The following is a 19109-nucleotide window of genomic DNA, read 5'->3' as shown; positions in this document are numbered from 1 at the left end:
CCAGCTGACTGTGAACAACCAACATCTTTTGCAACATTGCGTGATGATTTACTCTCTTTTAAGAGTTTGATAATCCTCTCCTTTGTTTCAATTGACATCTCTCGTGTTGGAGCCATGATTCATGTCAGTCCACTTGGTGCAACAGCTCTCCAAGGTGTGTTCACTCCTTTTTAGATGCAGACTAACGAGCAGATCTGATATGATGCAGGTGTTAGTTTTGGGGATGAAAATTTACAGGGTGATAACATAATTTTTTCCTCGGAATTGAGTGATTCCATATTTTTTTCCCTCTGCTTAGTCTAAAAAGTAACTGTTACTGACTGCCACAATTTTTTTTCCTGATTTCTTAGTGTTTCTTAAAGCCAGAAAGTTGCCATTTGAAATTACTTTAGTTTTGTGTCATGTCTGTGATCTGCTTTTTTTCTACAAAATTAAACAACTGAATGAACATCCTCTGAGGCCGGTGATTCCATAATTTTTGCCAGGGGTTGTATTTAACCCAGCAGACCTTTTAAAGGGAATACAATTCTTTGCAGTTCAACCATTAACCAGAACAGTTTGACCTCAAACACTGAGTCTATGTAAACAGGGACTGGTGAGGGAAGCCACCAGAAGCTGGTGTGAATGGAGATGCTGTGACCTCCCTGTCACTTCACCTGTCACGGCTTCATGGATGAGAGGAAGACATTGAATTAAGCCTGGTTCACACGACAGGATTTTAAAATTATCTGTAGGTTTCCAAAACCTGAGACCACACACGTGAAGATAAAAAAAAATCATGGATCTAACAGGTTTGGTTGTACAGTGTGTGGTGTGCAGCTACACGGTAAGGACAGCACCATACACAAACAGATTTCACACACGAACATTTACAGTTCAGACAGGAAATCTCGCAAAATCTTTTGAGATTAAACGTGACTTCAGTGTATTTACAACAGAGGGAAAAAAACAATACAAAAAGAAAAGGCGTTCTTTAAAGGAGTGGAGACAGCGTGACCACCGGACTTTCTGGTAAGTCAGAACAGCTGTTTTGATTTTAGATTTCGCTCCATACGTCCATCACCTCGCTTTCTGATTGGCTGCACGTTGCATTCAGCAGGCTGCATGCTCGTTTGTGGTTGGAGGACACAACACACGCTGCGATATCGGGCCAAAAAAATCCAACATGTTGAATATCCCTGATTTGCGATCGGAGCGTTCCTGACGCCCTTCCAAGCAGATCAGAGCACTCTTAACACACCACACACAGAAGGAGTATCTGATATAAGATTATCTTTAGTGTCATCACGATTGTAGGGGTGTCCTTAAGATTGTCTGAAGGGGAAGATCGGGTCCGATATCGGCTTAATTATCCTGCCGTGTGAACCCGGCCTTAGTTTATCTTCTGGCAAACTGCAATTTTAGGCTTTCACTTTTTCACAATAAATTGAGGCCTAAGTTTTGTTTAGGCAATAAATTAAAGTCCAGTAGGATGAGCAGTTTTTTTTATTGGCACTGTTTGGAACTGCATATTTCTTCATTCACATCACTACTGTGTGCAAGTGAAATCTGTCTGATGCACTGCGAGAGGAAGATTCCCAACCTGAGATCAGGAATTCTTTATCAAGTACTGTTCAAAGGTTTTAGGCACAGTTACTGCACTGAAAGACTACTTTTTGTCTTTTTAGGGGGAAATGCATACAATAAGTTATAGTTCTTGCTCTGCCCTTGTGACTGAATAACTATGGTTTTTACCAGCATACAGGACAACACACTTTCTTTCTTTAATGAAGTTGAATCCTAAGGTGCCTAAGACTTTTGTGCAGTACTGAGTGTTGTAGCATCAGCTATGTGGTACTGATCGTATGTGATGACAACTTTAGCAGATATTTAGAGCCGGAGGCTTTTCGCTACCTTTCACAACTTGCTCAGTAATTCCACAAGTGGTGTTTGTCAGGACAGGAGACTGAGAGACAAGCTGTGCTCACGGGTAATGATGATCATCTTTTTTTTTTTAACATTTGTTTTTCTTGTCCATAAAATGAACTGAATAAACAGGACTGAGTCATTTTTTTTTACATTTTCAGACTGAATGAGCCACATAGTTTTCCAAAAGCCATTTAAAGGTTGTGTATGTGTACATGCTAAACTTTTAGAATGATCACTAATGCAGTGTGCCCTGTATTTTTCAGGCTACTCCAGTTGGAGTATGAATTGCATCTATCCACAAATGCGTCATGGGGGGGATAAACCTAAATCTTTCTGTTGTATAGGTCACATTAATTTTGAAAACTTGTTACTGCTTCATGAATTTAATGGGTGCATTATTTTTCATTCATAACCTGAACACTGTTAGCAAGCAGAAGCTGATGGGCTAATTATTATTTTACGAGTCAGAAGGAACCCAGGAAACAGCTTCTTGTGGCCATTAAACAGACAAAAATATCAAGGAGCTAAATGTGTGCACATCTACCTCTCTAAATGTAACTAAACATCTTAAAACTGCATTATTTGCATTGAGCGGAAGCGAACAAGCTTATTAATGTCATTGTACTGAGTGCAACTCTGTAAACTGTTTCTTGAAGGTGCCTGGCCAGAGCTAAACATGCATGTTTACCTCACTAAAGGCTTTGAATCCATTTTTCAAAACCTACTTATTTCCAGTTGAGGATTGGAATGGGAGTTGATAAGATTTTATGTTAACCCCCAAATCGTGAATTAGCTGCAAAGTGTGAATTGTCTGCAGACCGTTAATTGCGAAACATGAATGCGGGTTTCGCAAAATGTGAATATCATTAATATATATATATATTCTGTTTAAGTAGTTTACAGATTTCAGTTTACGCATCATTACGGCAGGAAATCTTGATCGCAAACCTTGTCACTGCAAAAAAAACCTGGCAATAATTATGGAGTCACCGGCCTCGGAGGATGTTCATACAATTGTTTAATTTTGTAGAAAAAGGCAGATCACAGACATGACACAAAACTAAAGTAATTTCAAATGGCAACTTTCTGGCTTTAAGAAACACTATAAGAAATCAGGAAAAAAAAATGTGGCAGTCAGTAATGGTTACTATTTTAGACCAAGCAGAGGGAAAAAAATATGGACTCTCAATTCTGAGGAATAAATTATGGAATCACCCTGTAAATTTTCATCCCCAAAACTAACACCTGCATCAAATCAGACCTGCTCGTTAGTCTGCATCGAAAAAGGAGTGATCACACCTTGGAGAGCTGTTGCACCAAGTGGACTGACATGAATCATGGCTCCAACACGAGAGATGACAATTGAAACAAAGGAGAGGATTATCAAACTCTTAAAAGGGTAAATCATCACGCAATGTTGCAAAAGATGGTTGTTCACAGTCAGCTGTGTCTAAACTCTGGACCAAATACAAACATGGGAAGGTTGTTAAAGGCAAACATACTGGTAGACCAAGGAAGACATCAAAGCGTCAAGACAGAAAACAAAGCAATATGTCTCAAAAATCGAAAATGCACAACAAAACAAATGAACGAATGGGAGGAAACTGGAGTCAACGTCTGTGACCGAACTGTAAGAAACCGCCTAAACAAAATGGGATTTACATGCAGAAAAGCTAAACGAAAGCCATCATTAACACCTAAACAAAAAAAAAAAACAGGGTTACAATGGGCTAAGGAAAAGCAATCATGGACTGTGGATGACTGGATGAAAGTCATATTCAGTGATGAATCTCGACTCTGCATTGGGCAAGGTGATGATGCTAGAACTTTTGTTTGGTGCCGTTCCAATACGATTTATAAAGATGACTGCCTGAAGAGAACATGTAAATTTCCACAGTCATTGATAATATGGGGCTGCATGTCAGGTAAAAGCACTGGGGAGATGGCTGTCATTACATCATCAATAAATGCACAAGTTTACGTTGATATTTTGGACACTTTTCTTATCCCATCAATTGAAAGGATGTTTGGGGATGATGAAATCATTTTTCAAGATGATAATGCATCTTGCCGTAGAGCAAAAACTGTGAAAACATTCCTTGCAAAAAGACACATAGGGTCAATGTCATGGCCTGCAAATAGTCCGGATCTTAATCCAACTGAAAATCTTTGGAAGTTGAAGAAAATGGTCCATGACAAGGCTCCAACCTGCAAAGCTGATCTGGCAACAGCAATCAGAGAAAGTTGGAGCCAGATTGATGAAGAGTACTGTTTGTCACTCATTAAGTCCATGCCTCAGAGACTGCAAGCTGTTATAAAAGCCAGAGGTGGTGCAACAAAATACTAATGATGTGTTGAAGCGTTCTTTTGTTTTCCATGATTCCATAATTTTTTTTCCTCAGAATTGAGTGATTCCATTTTTTTTTTTTCCCCCTCTGCTTGGTCTAAAAAAAGTAACCGTTACTGACTGCCACCATTTTTTTTTCCTGATTTCTTATAGTGTTTCTTAAAGCCAGAAAGTTGCCATTTGAAATGACTTTAGTTTTGTGTCATGTCTGTGATCTGCTTTTTTTTCTACAAAATTAAACAACTGAATGAACATCCTCCGAGGCCGGTGATTCCATAATTTTTGCCAGGGGTTGTACTAGTGCAGGGGTGGCCAAGTTCGGTCCTGGAGAGCCACATTCCTGACACTCTTAGTTGTCTCCCTGCTCCAACACACCTGAATCCAATTGGATTCGGAATCCAATTGGATTCAGGTGTGTTGGAGCAGGGAGACAACTCCAATTGGATTCAGGTGTGTTGGAGCAGGGAGACAACTAAGAGTGTCAGGAATGTGGCTCTCCAGGACCGAACTTGGCCACCCCTGTACTAGTGTCAAACTGTTGATGCAAGTGGGGGTTGGCTAGGCAGAAATCGAGATGTTGGCATGCTAAGCATAGAATTCAATGTGCTCTACAGTACCCCACCTCTCGCCCTCTGTCTGATGGTATATGTTCACGTCCCCCTGTGATTGGAGTCAGCTGGTATAGAAAATGAATGACAGCACTGCATCATCATAGAGTAGACTGGACAAGCCCTCTATGACTTCACCTGTCGGTTTACTGAACAGCAGATGTTAAATGGAGCAGTTCTAAATGTAGATTGGGGACAAGATCACCATGACCTGTGCAGGACAAATGAAGCTTGGTTGAACACAACCACCACATTGGAGTAACGGCAAAAGCTCAACCAAACAAGCTAACCTTGGTTTGGTTTGTTGTATTAATGTATAGTTAGTTTAGCAGTTATTTTTTAAAAATTGATTATCACTCACTCACTCATCTTCAACTACTTATCCAGGATCGGGTCGCAGTGGCAACAGCTCCAGTAGGGGACCCCAAATGCTTCTTTCCTAGGCCACATTAACCATCTTTGACTGGAGGATTCTGAGGCGTTCAGGCCTGTGTGGAGATATAATCTCTCCACCTAGTCCTGGGTCTTCCCTGGGGTCTCCTCCCAGCTGGACGTGCCTGTAACACCTACTGAGGGCGGCACCCAGGAGGCATCCTTACCAGATGCCCGAACAACCTCAGATGGCTCCTTTGAACATGACGAAGCAGCAGCTGTACTCCGAACTCCCCACGAATGACTGACCTTCTCACCCTATCTCTAAGGGAGACACCAGTCACCTTCCTGAGGAAACCCATTCAGCCGCTTGTACCCGCAGTGTAGTTCTCATGACACATAGGTGGGAGTAGGAATGAAGATTGACTGGTAGATCGAGAGCTTCGCCTTTTGGTTTGACCTCCTTTTTGTCACAACAGGACGGTAAAGGGAACGCAACACCATCCCTGCTGTGCTGATTCTCCGGCCATTGTCATGCTCCATTGTCCCCTTGCTTGTGAAAAAATTCCAAGGTACTTGAACTCCATCACGTAGGGCAAGACCTCATTCCCTACCCGGAGTAGGCATTCCATCAGTTTTTCTGATGACAACCATAACCTCAGATTTAGATGTGCTAAACCTTATCCCTCTTGGTGTGGAGGGACTGTCTTGGATGAGACGTCTCTTCAACATTGCATTGAGGTCTGGGACAGTGCCTAAGGAGTGGCAAACTGAGGTGATGGTCCCCATATTTGAAAAGGGGGACCAGAGAATGTGTGCCAACTACAGGGGCATCACACTACTCAGCCTCCCTAGTAAAGACTACTCCAGGGTACTGGAAAGGAGGGTTCGGCCAATAGTCGAACCTCTGATTGAAGAGGAACAATGCGGGTTCCGTCCTGGTCGTGGAACAACCGACCAGCTCTTTACTCTCACAAGGATCCTGGAGGGTGCCTGGGAGTATGCTTACCCAGTCTACATGTGTTTTGTGGACTTGGAGAAGGCATATGATCGGGTACCCTGGGAGATACTGTGGGAGGTGTTGTGGGAGTATGGAGTGAGGGGGTCCCTTCTCAGGACCATCCAATCTCTGTATTCGCAAAGCGAGAGCTGTGTTCGGGTACTTGGCAGTAAGTCGGACTAGTTTCCAGCAGAGGTTGGCCTCCGCCAGGGCTACGCCTTGTCACCAATCCTGTTTGTGATATTCATGGACAGGATATCGAGGCGTAGTCGGTGGGAGGAGGGTTTCCAGTTTGGTGGGCTCAGGGTCTCATCACTTGTTTTTGCAGATGATGTGGTCCTGTTGGTTTTATCGGCCTGTGACCTCCAACCCTCACTGGATGAGTTCCCAGCAGAGTATGAAGCGGCCGGTATGAGGATCAGCACCTCTAAATCTGAAGCCATGGTTCTCAACAGGAAACTGAAGGACTGCCTACTCCGGGTAGGAATGTGGTCTCACCCCAAGTGAAGGAGTTCAAGTACCTCGGGGTCTTGTTCATGAGTGAGGGGACAATGGAGTGTGAGATTTGCCGGAGAATTGGAGCAGTAGGGGCAGTATTGCATTCGCTCTACGGTAATGTTGTGACAAAAAGGGGAGCTGAGCCAAAAGTTGAACCTCTGGATCTACTGGTCAATCTTCATTCCTACTCTCACCTATGGTCATGATGGTTGGGTCATGACCCAAAGAACGAGCTCCGCGATCTAGTTCTTTCAGTCACACAAGCGGCCAAAATGGACTTCAAGAGGGTGGCTGGTGTCTCCCTTACAGATAAGGTGCCCAGCTCGGTCTTCCATGGGGAGCTTGGAGTAGAGCCGCTGCTCTTTTGCGTTGAAAAGAGCCAGCTGAGGTGGTTCCGGCATCTGGTAAGGATGCCGCGCCTCCCCAGGGAGGTGTTCCAGGCATGCCCATCTGGAAGGAGACCCAGGGGAAGACCCAGGATGAGGTGGACAGATTATTTCTCCACACTTGCCTGGGAAGTTCTCGGGATCCTCCAGTCAGAGGTGAGAAAGGGAAGTCTGGGGTCCCCTGCTAGAGCTGTTGCTCCCACAACCCAATCCTGGATAAGCGGTTGAACATGAGTGAGTGATCCTGAACCCAGCCACTCCACACAATGATGTGAACCAACCCAGTGAATGCTGGAGGTCACAGGCCAATGAAGCCAACAGGACCACATCATCTGCAAAAAGCAATAATGAGACCTTCAGCCAACTAAACTAAAGATCTTCCTCCCTCGACTACGCCTCGACATACTGTCCATGAGTATCACAGACAGGATTGGCGAAAAGGCGCAGCCCTGGTGGAGGCCAACCCCCACCAGAAACAATTCTGACTGAACACAGCTCTCGCTTTGTGAGTACAGAGCTTGGATGGTCCTGGGAAGGGACCCCCTCACTCCATACTCCCGCAGCACCTTCCACAGTATCTCCCGGGGTAGCCGATCATACGCCTTCTCCGAGTCCACAAAACAGTTGTTCCACAGCCAGGACGGAACCCGCATTGTTCTTCAATCTGAAGTTTGACTTTCGGCTGACCCCAGCTTTCCAGCACTTAGTAGATTTTTCCAAATAGGCTCAGTAGTGTGATGCCCCTGTAGTTGGCACACACTCTCTGATCCCCCTTTTAAAACATGTGGACCATAACCCCAGCTTGCCACTCCTTTGGCACAGTACCAGATCGCCATGCAATGTTGAAGACCTCCAAGACAGTCACAGAGCCCTCTGCATTTCTGGATGGACATCAACATCCTTGGGGGTTTGCCTCTGTGGAGTTCTTTGACAACCTTGGTGACTTTCACCTGGGAAATTGATGATGATCCCCCATCAGCTTCTAGCTCTGCCTCGACTACACAGGGTGCTCCAGTCTAGTGCAGGAGTTCTCAAAGTGTGCCTTCCAGTGCCTGATGACCTCCTCAGTTGAGGTCAACAGAGTCCCATCCTTACTGTATACACCTTGGTTGGGTCCCTGTTTTTCTCTCAATGGTCCTGCAGAAGCACCGAAAGTCCTTCTCCATGGTTGCTCTGAACTCCTCCCACACCTGGTGCTTTGCTTCATCCACAACAGAGGCTGCCACCCTTCAGGCCTGTCGGTACCTTGCAACTGCATCTGGAGTGATTATACTACAACACTCACTTTGGAAAAATGTGCCAAAATGGAATTTTTGTGAATTAGTTAATTTTATTGGTCATTTCATTAATGGTAAAAAAAAAACAAAACAAAACACTAAAATTCAATTTTTGCATTTTTCCAAACTGAGTGCTGTAGTATAACCATAGTATAACCCACTGATGTGTGCAGAAAATCTTTGTGTCACTACACTATATACTTTCTTGCCAGGCATGTGTTTTATGCTGCGTTCACACCGGGTGCGACGTGAGCGACAGCAGTGACAGGTTGCCATGTAATCCCTATGGAACGACGCGTTTTAGCGCCAAGTAACGCAGTGCGACGTGATGGACGCGAATGAAGCAACGTGAGTGAAGCGATTGGCGCGTTTGTGGAGCGATATTGCGTCGCATCATGTCGCGTTGCCCTCCTCCCCAAGTTGAAAAATCTGAACTTTTTTGTCTTGTCGCGCTGTGATGACCAATCAGGGACTGAATATGTAGTGACGTGGAGATGTCTGGAGTTTGACTGAAGCTGTGAACATGTCCTGTATCTGGTAGCAGCCTGTGAGCAGGACTTATCTCTTTTGTCCTTTATTTCACAATTATGACAAGAGTTTTTGGAGCGAGCAGCAGCCCCACAGCAGCAGGAGCGGAGTTTCGTTTTCTTTTTATTTTACATGCGTGTGCGAGCAAATCGTCTGTCGATAATATTTTACTTATTAACTACACAGATGTATAATAAAACAAATGGTGACTGGTTTCTAAACACAATTAGAGTTTTTGGAGCAAGCAGCGCCCTACAGCAGGCAGCAGAGTTTCTGTCTTTTTGTTGTTTTTTTACGTGTGCGCGCGAGCGAATCATTTGTGGAGAATATTTTATTAACTACACAGATGTATAATAAAACAAATGGTGACTGGTTTCTAAACACAATTATGACAGAGTTTTTGGAGCGAGCAGCAGCTCTACAGCAGGCAGCAGAGTTTTTTTTTTTTTTTTTTTTTTAATTGTTTACATGTGCGCGCGTGAATGGGACAGGAGGTCCTCAAACTGGGTCCCGCAGAGGTGGAAGGACTGCTGAAAGCGGCCGTCATCCAGATGCAGCTCCTGCAGCAAATAATGATACTCCCTGTATTGGGAGCTTTCCACAACAACTCGCTCCGTGTGATCAAGGTTAGTCATGTTAACTTGACTGACAACCGGAGCCGGTGAGCGGAATGGAAGCTCCTCCTATTTGATGACGCACCGGGGCGAATTTTCACAGCAAAAGCAGAGCGACACACCGGGCAAAGGAGGCGCGTCTGTAGCCACGCGACCCCCGTGAATTTGTAGCGTCTGATCGTGCCCGGTGTGAACACGCCATTAAACTTATTCTTTCATTACTGCATGTTGTAATTAAATCATTTCCACTTGAATGTGGATGTGGCAACTCAGTCACTTGGCACGTTAAAATTATAGACTAAAATTAAAATACAATGTAGGTTGTTTTTGGGGCAGAGCAATTTCATTGGCCTGAACGGGCATCATGCATGGTGTTGTGTAGTAGCTGTGCGCTGGGGGAGAGGGAGGAGATCATGGCGGCTGGTCAGCAGGCATAGGATGTATGGGGTAATTGTTGTGTACCTGTACCAGACTGCACACATCATGTCTATTTTATTTGTGGAGATGATCTTATTTTGTCTGTGCCTCTTAAGAATGTCCACTTGAATGTAGATTAGGCAGCTCAGTTATTTTGATGCTTCCAGACTTCAATCTAAAATAAAATGCAGATTGTGTTATTTATGAAGTGTGCACAGTGGTCACAGCAGCATGGGTCTTGCATATGTTCGCTGACCTCTTTAAATCTTCTCTGGAAATATACATCCATAATCCATTGAAAAGTACGCTGCACTCCAGAGAAGAACTCATTTTTAATGATGTTAACAGACACTTTTTTAGCTATGTAACATAACCACAGATGTTAGCACATACTGTATGTACACAGTACTGGTGTGAGCCACGTGCTGCTGTGTTCAGTGATAACTGTGTGACACAACTTCCAAATACCTCATATTCGCAATGCGCATGTTAATCAGGACCAAATATCCAGCATTCACAACCAAACATGACAAACACGTATAGGGCAACAGTCTCCAACCCTGTTCCTGGAGAGCACCTGTCCTGCCTGTTTTCCACATCTACCGGCTCAAAACATCCAGGGCAAGTGCCCTCCTGGAGCAGGGTTGGAGACACCTGGTATAGGGCCACTAAGCTTTTTAAGATTTAAAGCATAAAAAGAATTTTCACTGCCCTCTAAATAGGGATTCGTTACCAATAGGGTTGCCAACCGTCCGGAATCGTCCCTTATTTGGAAACAAAATTGTGCGTTCCGTATTGACCTGAAACAAGACGCAGTTTGTCCCATATTTCTGTGAGAATCAAAAAGTCTGTAAAATGTCAATGGAATTGACTGGCACTTTATATGGAAACCTACGGTAAATTTGATCCCAGGCTCTCTCCTGCTCTTCACCAATGAGCTGACAATACAGAATGACTCTTATCTCATTGGTCGAGGGACATCTGCTTGCAAGAAGATACCGGAAGAGAAGAGAGACATCATGAGCCGACAATGGTTGTCTGACGACCATAACAAAGCGGTATGGCTGATACAGATACAGACACCAACACTGCAGATACGCCTGTGAACAGCAATGTCTGTAACAACGTTACTCCTCCTCAAAGAAAACAAAAAAGAATGCATAAATACAGGGGCGAAAGGGAAAAGGAAAATGGCTGGGTAGAAAAGGTGCGCGACAACAGCTATAAAGCGCACTGTACCGTGTGCCACTGTGCATTTTCTATAGCCCGTGGTGGACTGGCCGACTTCAAGCAGCATGCTTCTAGTGCAGGACACATGAAAAATATGAGGGACAAGACAACCAGGAGAACCCTCGACGAGTTTGTTGTCCACCAAGCCATGCCAGAGGCAGATATGGTATGTAAATTATGATGATTTTTTTTATTTTATGCTTTGGAGCAGGACAGGATGCTCATATTGGACCTCATGTATCAATGTTGCGCACTTGTGGCGTAAATTTACAGTGTAAATTTGAAGTACACCAAAGTTGTCGTGACATGTATCAAGCAGTGCACACCTGCCCATTTCCGGTGTATGCCTCAGAGACTGCAAGCTGTTATAAAAGCCAGAGGTGGTGCAACAAAATACTAGTGATGTGTTGGAGCGTTCTTTTGTTTTTCATGATTCCATAATTTTTTCCTCAGAATTGAGTGATTCCATATTTTTTTTTTCCCTCTGCTTGGTCTAAAAAAGTAACCGTTACTGACTGCCACAATTTTTTTTTCTGATTTCTTACAGTGTTTCTTAAAGCCCGAAAGTTGCCATTTGAAATGACTTTAGTTTGGGGTCATGTTTGTGATCTGCTTTTTTTCTATAAAATTAAACAACTGAATGAACATCCTCCGAGGCTGGTAATTCCATAATTTTTGCCAGGGGTTGTACTACGATGGCCCACATTCCAAAAAAGTGCAAAAACAGGAGGAAACTGCTTACTCCGGCTTGTCTCCTAACAGGCTGGCTTATGAAGTACCGTTTCATCCCAAGTAGCAAATCTGGGAGCGTTTTGAAGCATCACAATAACTCCTTGGTCCATCTTGAACAAACTTGATATATGCAGTAGTTCTGGCCATCATCTGCAGCAGTTTTGACATTTTCAAGCTCTTCAGAAATTTCACCCTGATCCACTAAATCGGCATCATTACATAGCCACTTCCAGGCATTTGTAGTCTGAACAGCTTAAGTCATGTTCAAACATCTTTCAACAGGGTAGTCCTAGTGCGTACACCCTGATACTTGTTTGATTGTGTTCCATCGGGGTGAAAATGTGAAGCAGATGCAGCATTTGTTGCGGTTTTGGCTGAGAATGCAGGTAGAAATAGTTTTACTTTTGTTTTTGTGCGGGTTACCAGGTCTGCACTTTTAAGCGAGCATGACAGGAGGCATGCCAGAGTTTCATCCTGTTTTGTACTTTTTTGGAACATGGGCCATCATAATAGAACATCGCCCTGTAGAATAAGGGTGTAAATAAAGCAAGAGTAAGTTAGGTAAGACGGTTCATCCCATTTCTGTGCCTCTAATGGATCATGAGGATTCATAATAGAACTGTGCCCTGTGGGATAGGGTATGAGATGAATGAAACAAATCACATGACTGAAAGTGGCTGTGGTCACATTTTAAGAGTGAGAGAGAATCACACGAGGTGGGAAAAAGAAACTAAATGGAAGGTGAGAAACAACAGGGAGGAATGCAAGTGTGGATGTAAAGAAAAAACAAGAGAAGAACAGAGATGGGGACAGACATACAAATAGGATGATCAGAACACCCCCCCCCCCCCCACACACACACACACGACTTTATATTTAACAAAATTTAATGGAATTAAATTTATGAGGTTGGAGATTGCTTCCTTCATCCTCTCCTCATTTCCTTTCCTTGCTTTTTCTTCTGACCCAGAAATTCAGAAAAGATGGGAGATGAAAGTAAAGAGCGGAAAAACAGAGTGAACAGCATTTATGCCAGCCACAACTCTGCCTGTCTCTCTCTCTCTCTCTCTCTCTCTCTGTCTGTCTGTCTGTCTGTCTGTCTGTCTGTCTGTCTGTCTGTCTGTCTGTCTCTCTCTCTGGTGCAGGGAACATCATTCTCTATTCTCCAGGTCAGAGAGGGAACAATTAAGTGTGGAGGGCGCTGAGAGTCGCAGACAGGTGATGAATGGCCGGGCCAGCTGCAGCTGACAATATGCAGACAAGCCAGATCATTTGCAAATGGATGGTGGGAGGTTGGGGGGGAGTTAACCCTTTCTTGGATCATTTCTCTTTGAGGAGACCAGGGAGGAGGTACAGCCACCTGCCCGGCAGAGAGGCTCATTTGTCTGGAGCTGATGGAGGCGTTCAGACAGAAAACGTCCCCAGGGGGACATACTGCAGCCCGGCTCGTACCGGCGACCGTCACTGCATCACAACACTTGCCGACGTGCACAGTGACCAGTGTGCACAGAGTTAAAGTTAGCAGCACTCAGCTGTGCCAGTGCTTCAATCATCCAGACTGTTCACTGGTCACTGGGCAGAGGACAAGACGCTTTGATGCTGTCGGGGTTCTTCTACAATGCTGTTCCGTGAAACGGAACATAGGGCACATGCACACTCTGCACTAAATGCAGCCATTCATTCACTTGTGTTTTGTAAGAGGCCAAAATAACGTGAGCATTTGGAATCCCTTGGTGACATATTCAGCCCCGTTCAGTGCAGCTCCTGATGTCTTTATTTTTTTTAAACTCTAGAGGTTTTGAAATATTCTGGACCAGTGTTTAGTGTCAGCCATCTGCAGTAGGTGAAAAGTTCTAACCCAGTGTATTTTTTTAATTCTGCTTGTATTTTCCTTTTCTTATGTTCATTTCATCTTGTATTTGCCCACGTAATGACCCTCATGTTTCTCCAAATGGTTGCTATCTTATGAGCTGGACACATCCAAATGTTCACGTGGATTTTGGCTGTTCACAATTTTTGATCACTCATCCAGCATCCACTAACCCTGGACAGCATAGGAATGAGAACACATCCCTGATAAACACGGGTTTACATTCAGACATTCTGCTCCTGCGCCACACAGCACTCGCCATACTCTATAGGCCTTTTTTCCATTATACAGGTCTAGCGCTACTCAGCTCGACTCTACTTTACTCAGTTTGGTTTGGTACCAGGCATGTTGTTTTCCATTACAATTGAGAACATGCTCAATGTGAGCGGGGTCATCAGTGCATATCTGCGTGAAACTGCCATGACGTCAATTTATACGCCACACAAACACATAAACGGTGGAGGGCAGTGGGTTTTTAAAGGACATGTCGCACCGAAATTACAACAATAAGAATTTAGGCTGTTGGTGACCATCCAATGTTCCACCGGGATTACAACCCCTGGCAAAAATTATGGAATCACCGGCCTCGGAGGATGTTCATTCTGTTGTTTAATTTTGTAGAAAAAAGCAGATCACAGACATGACACAAAACTAAAGTCATTTCAAATGGCAACTTTCTGGCTTTAAGAAACACTATAAGAAATAAAGAAAAAAAGATTGTGGCAGTCAGTAACGGTTACTGTTTTAGACCAAGCAGAGGAAAAAAATATGGACTCAATTCTGAGGAATAAATTATGGAATCACCCTGTAAATTTCCATCCCCAAAACTAACACCTGCATCAAATCACATCTGCTTGTTGACATTGACCCTATGTCATGAAATTGACCCTATGTGTCTTTTTGCAAGGAATGTTTTCAGTTTTTGCTCTATGGCAAGATGCATTATCTTCTTGAAAAATGATTTCATCATCTTCAAACATCAGAAAAGTGTCCAAAATATCAACGTAAACTTGTGCATTTATTGATGATGTAATGACAGCCATCTCCCCAGTGCCTTTACCTGACATGCAGCCCCATATCATCAGTGACTGTGGAAATTTACATGTTCTCCTCAGGCAGTCATCTTTATAAATCTCATTGGAATGGCACCAAACAAAAGTTCCAGCATCATCACCTTGCCCAATGCAGATTCGAGATTCATCACTGAATATGACTTTCATCCAGTCATCCACAGTCCACGATTGCTTTTCTTTAGCCCATTGTAACCTTGTTTTTTTCTGTTTAGGTGTTAATGATGGCTTTCGTTTAGCTTTTCTGTATGTAAATCCCATTTCCTTTAGGCGGTTTCTTACAGTTCGGTCACAGACGTTGACTCCAGTTTCCTCCCATTCGTTCCTCATTTGTTTTGTTGTGCATTTTCGATTTTTGAGACATATTGCTTTAAGTTTTCTGTCTTGACGCTTTGATGTCTTCCTTGGTCTACCAGTATGTTTGCCTTTAACAACCTTCCCATGTTTGTATTTGGTCCAGAGTTTAGACACAGCTGACTGTGAACAACCAACATCTTTTGCAACATTGCGTGATGATTTACCCTCTTTTAAGAGTTTGATAATCCTCTCTTTTGTTTCAGTTGACATCTCTCCTGTTGGAGCCATGATTCATGCCAGTCCACTTGTTGCAACAGCTCTCCAAGGTGTGATCACTCCTTTTTAGATGCAGACTAACAAGCAGATGTGATTTGATGCAGGTGTTAGTTTTGGGGATGAAAATTTACAGGGTGATTCCATAATTTATTCCTCAGAATTGAGTGAGTCCATATTTTTTTCCTCTGCTTGGTCTAAAAAAGTAACCGTTACTGACTGCCACAATCTTTTTTTCTTGATTTCTTATAGTGTTTCTTAAAGCCAGAAAGTTGCCATTTGAAATTACTTTAGTTTTGTGTCATGTCTGTGATCTGCTTTTTTTCTACAAAAATTAAACAACTGAATGAACATCCTCAGAGGCCAGTGATTCCATAATTTTTGCCAGGGGTTGTACTTTGTGCACTTCTGTGACCAGTTTCAAAGTATACGGCATTCACAGCAAACAGCTATGGAGACTTCTGAAAACAAAGTACTCATGATTGCTTGTGTGTTTCCAGCAAGTGACATAGCTATTAGAAGCGTCCCAGCATGGACTTCATTGGATTGTACCTGCAGATGTTAAGAACCGAGTCACAGATTAATTCCACAGTTGACATAAGTGTGATGTCGTGTTATGATGACTCGTTTTTAAGTGAAAACTGTTCATTTTGATACAGTCATGGTAAAAACAGCAGTCCTGAGATTTAGTGCACCTGCAACCATGAGCCATAAACGCAGCCTGTCAGTAACAATCTGTGCTTGAGACTCAGCTTTGTACACAATTAGTTATGCGTGTTATCAATAAAATCTAAAAAAATACATCTGCAGGGGAAAAAACATGGAGACATTCATGTTCACAGCGGCAGGGGCTGCTCATCAGCTGCACAGCGTGCACGCACACATTCCAGATTCATACTCTCAAAGTAAAAAAAAAAAAAAAAAAAAAAAGCTTGCCACATAACACAAAAGGTGGAAAATCCTGAACATGCCAGACTCACCCAGTATTAGACTTATTTCCAAATATAAACTCCAGTTGATCAAAGCCCCCACGCACACGTAATCGCAGGCTGCAACTTCGCCTTTAGTTCTCTCACAATTGTGGCACGTTCAATCAAGTCCATTAACTCCTGGAAATAATGTATTCTGACTTTTTCCAATGATAAAAAATCCATCGCCGCGTTAGGAAGTCTGTTAAAAACATCACAAACAGTGCGTCACCACACTTTAGGTTCTGTAATCTGGCACATGAAAACGTTAAGAGTTTTGGGGTGAAGTGTGTCATCTCATGACTGTAAATCCAAGCCATCACTTTCGAATGAAAGCTCAGAAGTTTCATTTTCAGATGGAGCAGGTTAATTTCCCTCTGTCTGTCAATCATCGGGATGTTTCTGTTTATTCTAAAATGTACATCACAGATAGATGATGACTGGACTGCCGAGAGAGACGTTTTCCAGAAATGCACTTGCTAATGCTCAGATTGAGAGGAATAAAATACATCAGCTATCACTAATTATTAGCACGTGTGCGGAGAGAGTTACAGTCATGAGTACTTCTATGTTGTCTTGCTAACTGGGACGTTAAAAAATGTGCAACATGTCCTTTAAGAGAAGGCTGCAGGCAGTGAGACGAAATGCTTGAAAAGTACTGGAGACTTTGGGAAGCCATACAAGAATATGAAGCCAAAGACGAGAGGATACAAGCTAAGAGATGATGCATGACGTAAGCTAATTGTAGTGTCCAGAAAAGATTTATTGTGTGGGTCACTCAGAAAAAGACTGCAGGAAAAGGAAAAAACACAGAACTTTATTACAGCTATGCACAACCATGTGGTTTCTCCTGCTCTGCTCACTGCTCATGTCCACCAACGACTGGATGGAAGTGCAGTAGACTAGCCTCTTTTATACAAGTGCGCTGAGTGCCCACCTACTGCTCTCTCTCTCAGACACCACAGTCCTCCACTGAAACCTTTTACTGCATCTTTTTTTTCTTTATTAGATTTTACACACACTGGTGCAGTAACCTGGTTTACCTCACAAGTTCAGTCTATCTGGAGGTTTTATTGTCCTTTTTGATCTTGTGCCAGTCTCTATTGCTGGAAGTTTCCACGACCGGCAAAGATACTGTTAGTGTCTCTGTAACCTCAGAATTCTCAGATTCCCCGTCAACCTGAGATTCATGTTTCAAGTCAAAAACAATTTTGTCAAAAACAAAATCAGAAACAGAAGAAGCTGCATCATCATGTTTGTTTTCTACCAGTTGAGTAACATGTCTCTTCATACATGTTCCATCCACAGATACCAAATAAGTAACTGGACCCAGTACATGAGTAATCTCTTCCTTCACCCATTTCTGTCTTCCTCCCCTGTAGTTTTTAACCAGTATGGCTTGTCCTACAGCAGATTCTCTTGAGTCTCCCCTTAGGGCTCTTTCACATATAACACATTGGGGGAGGTGATGGTCTAGTGGTTAAGGTGTTGGGCTTGAGACCAGAAGATTCTCGGTTCAAATCCCAGCCTGACTGGAGAATTACTAAGGGCCCTTGGGCAAGGTCTTTAATTCCTTATTGCTCCCGGTGTGTAGTGAGCATTGCGAGTGTGTGTGTGTGTGTGTGTATATATATATATACACGTCCGTTTTAGATTTCTGGCATTCAGCTGTCTGGGTCCGCCCTTTTTCTTAACTGAAGCTCCCACTGCTTTAGGTTGTCTTTTCAAATATGCCCGTTCAATATGTCCGAACTTCAAACATCCTCAGCACTGTACCATTTTAAAACAGCAGTCCTCTGGTGTGTGTCTACTTCTCTGACACCTGAAACACAGCTAGCTTTGTTTTTCTCCTTTTAAAACAACTTCACTGGTCAACAAAAAAAAAAAAACTTTTTGTCTGCTACCTGAAGAAAAACAACTGATTTTGACTAATTTGTGTATGCTGATTTCAAATATGCAAACAGAATTTCTCTAGCACATCAAGATTTTGAGTTATGTGACTGTACCAATAAACGCCAGTCGCCAAATTGTTCTCAATGATTTTATTAGAAATGAACACACAACTGGTGAAAAAAATACACAGATACCAAAATATCAATAATTATGAGAAAACTCAAATTAATACACTCCACAATTAGTCTTAACAGTTCAAAAGTGAGCCAAACACTTGCTCTTGCTCTTGCGCTTGTGGGTCACAGACGTTTCACTCTGTAGAAACCAGCAGTAGTCACCAATCATGTTTGCATTATAACGCCTCTGGTACCTGGTCTCCATTTCAGAAATATCTTGGTGGAATCTTTTACCATGCTCATCACTCACATCACCCAAATTGGGTGGAAAGAACTCAAGAGGAGAGTGCAGGAAGTGAATCTTAAGTGACATTTTGCAGCCCATGCGTTTGTATGATTTGAGCAAGTTGTCAACTAGTTCTTCATAGTTTGTGGCTTTGTAGCTGCCCAAGAAATTCTGTACCACTTGCACAAATGATTCCCATGCTCTTAGTTCAAGGGGTCTGAGCTTAGATGGAAAGTCTTTGTCTCTAATAAGCTCACGTGTTTGAGGTCCATCAAAAATCACAGCTTTAAGCTTGGCATCACTTTGGACTGCCCCAAATTTTTGCTTCAGGTATTTAAAGCCATCTGAGCTATGATCCATTGCCTTCACAAAGTTCTTGATGAGGCCAAGTTTTATATGCAGGGGAGGAAGGTATACTT

At 43.1% G+C, this 19109-nt stretch overlaps 1 long non-coding RNA gene across 1 annotated transcript; it reads right to left on the bottom strand.

Annotated features, from left to right (window-relative positions):
• Positions 1-1479: 1479 nt before the first annotated feature.
• Positions 1480-18575, bottom strand: LOC117532199. Its single transcript, XR_004566807.1, has 3 exons — positions 18563-18575; positions 10378-10380; positions 1480-1695 (listed from the first exon to the last, which is right to left on the bottom strand). It is a non-coding gene; the product is annotated as an uncharacterized LOC117532199 (long non-coding RNA).
• Positions 18576-19109: the final 534 nt, after the last annotated feature.

Source organism: Thalassophryne amazonica, chromosome 19 (genome assembly GCF_902500255.1).
Source record: "Thalassophryne amazonica chromosome 19, fThaAma1.1, whole genome shotgun sequence".
Taxonomy (NCBI): domain Eukaryota; kingdom Metazoa; phylum Chordata; class Actinopteri; order Batrachoidiformes; family Batrachoididae; genus Thalassophryne; species Thalassophryne amazonica.
The sequence above is the reverse complement of the archived record's forward strand: the minus strand, read 5'-3'. Positions and strand labels throughout refer to the sequence as shown.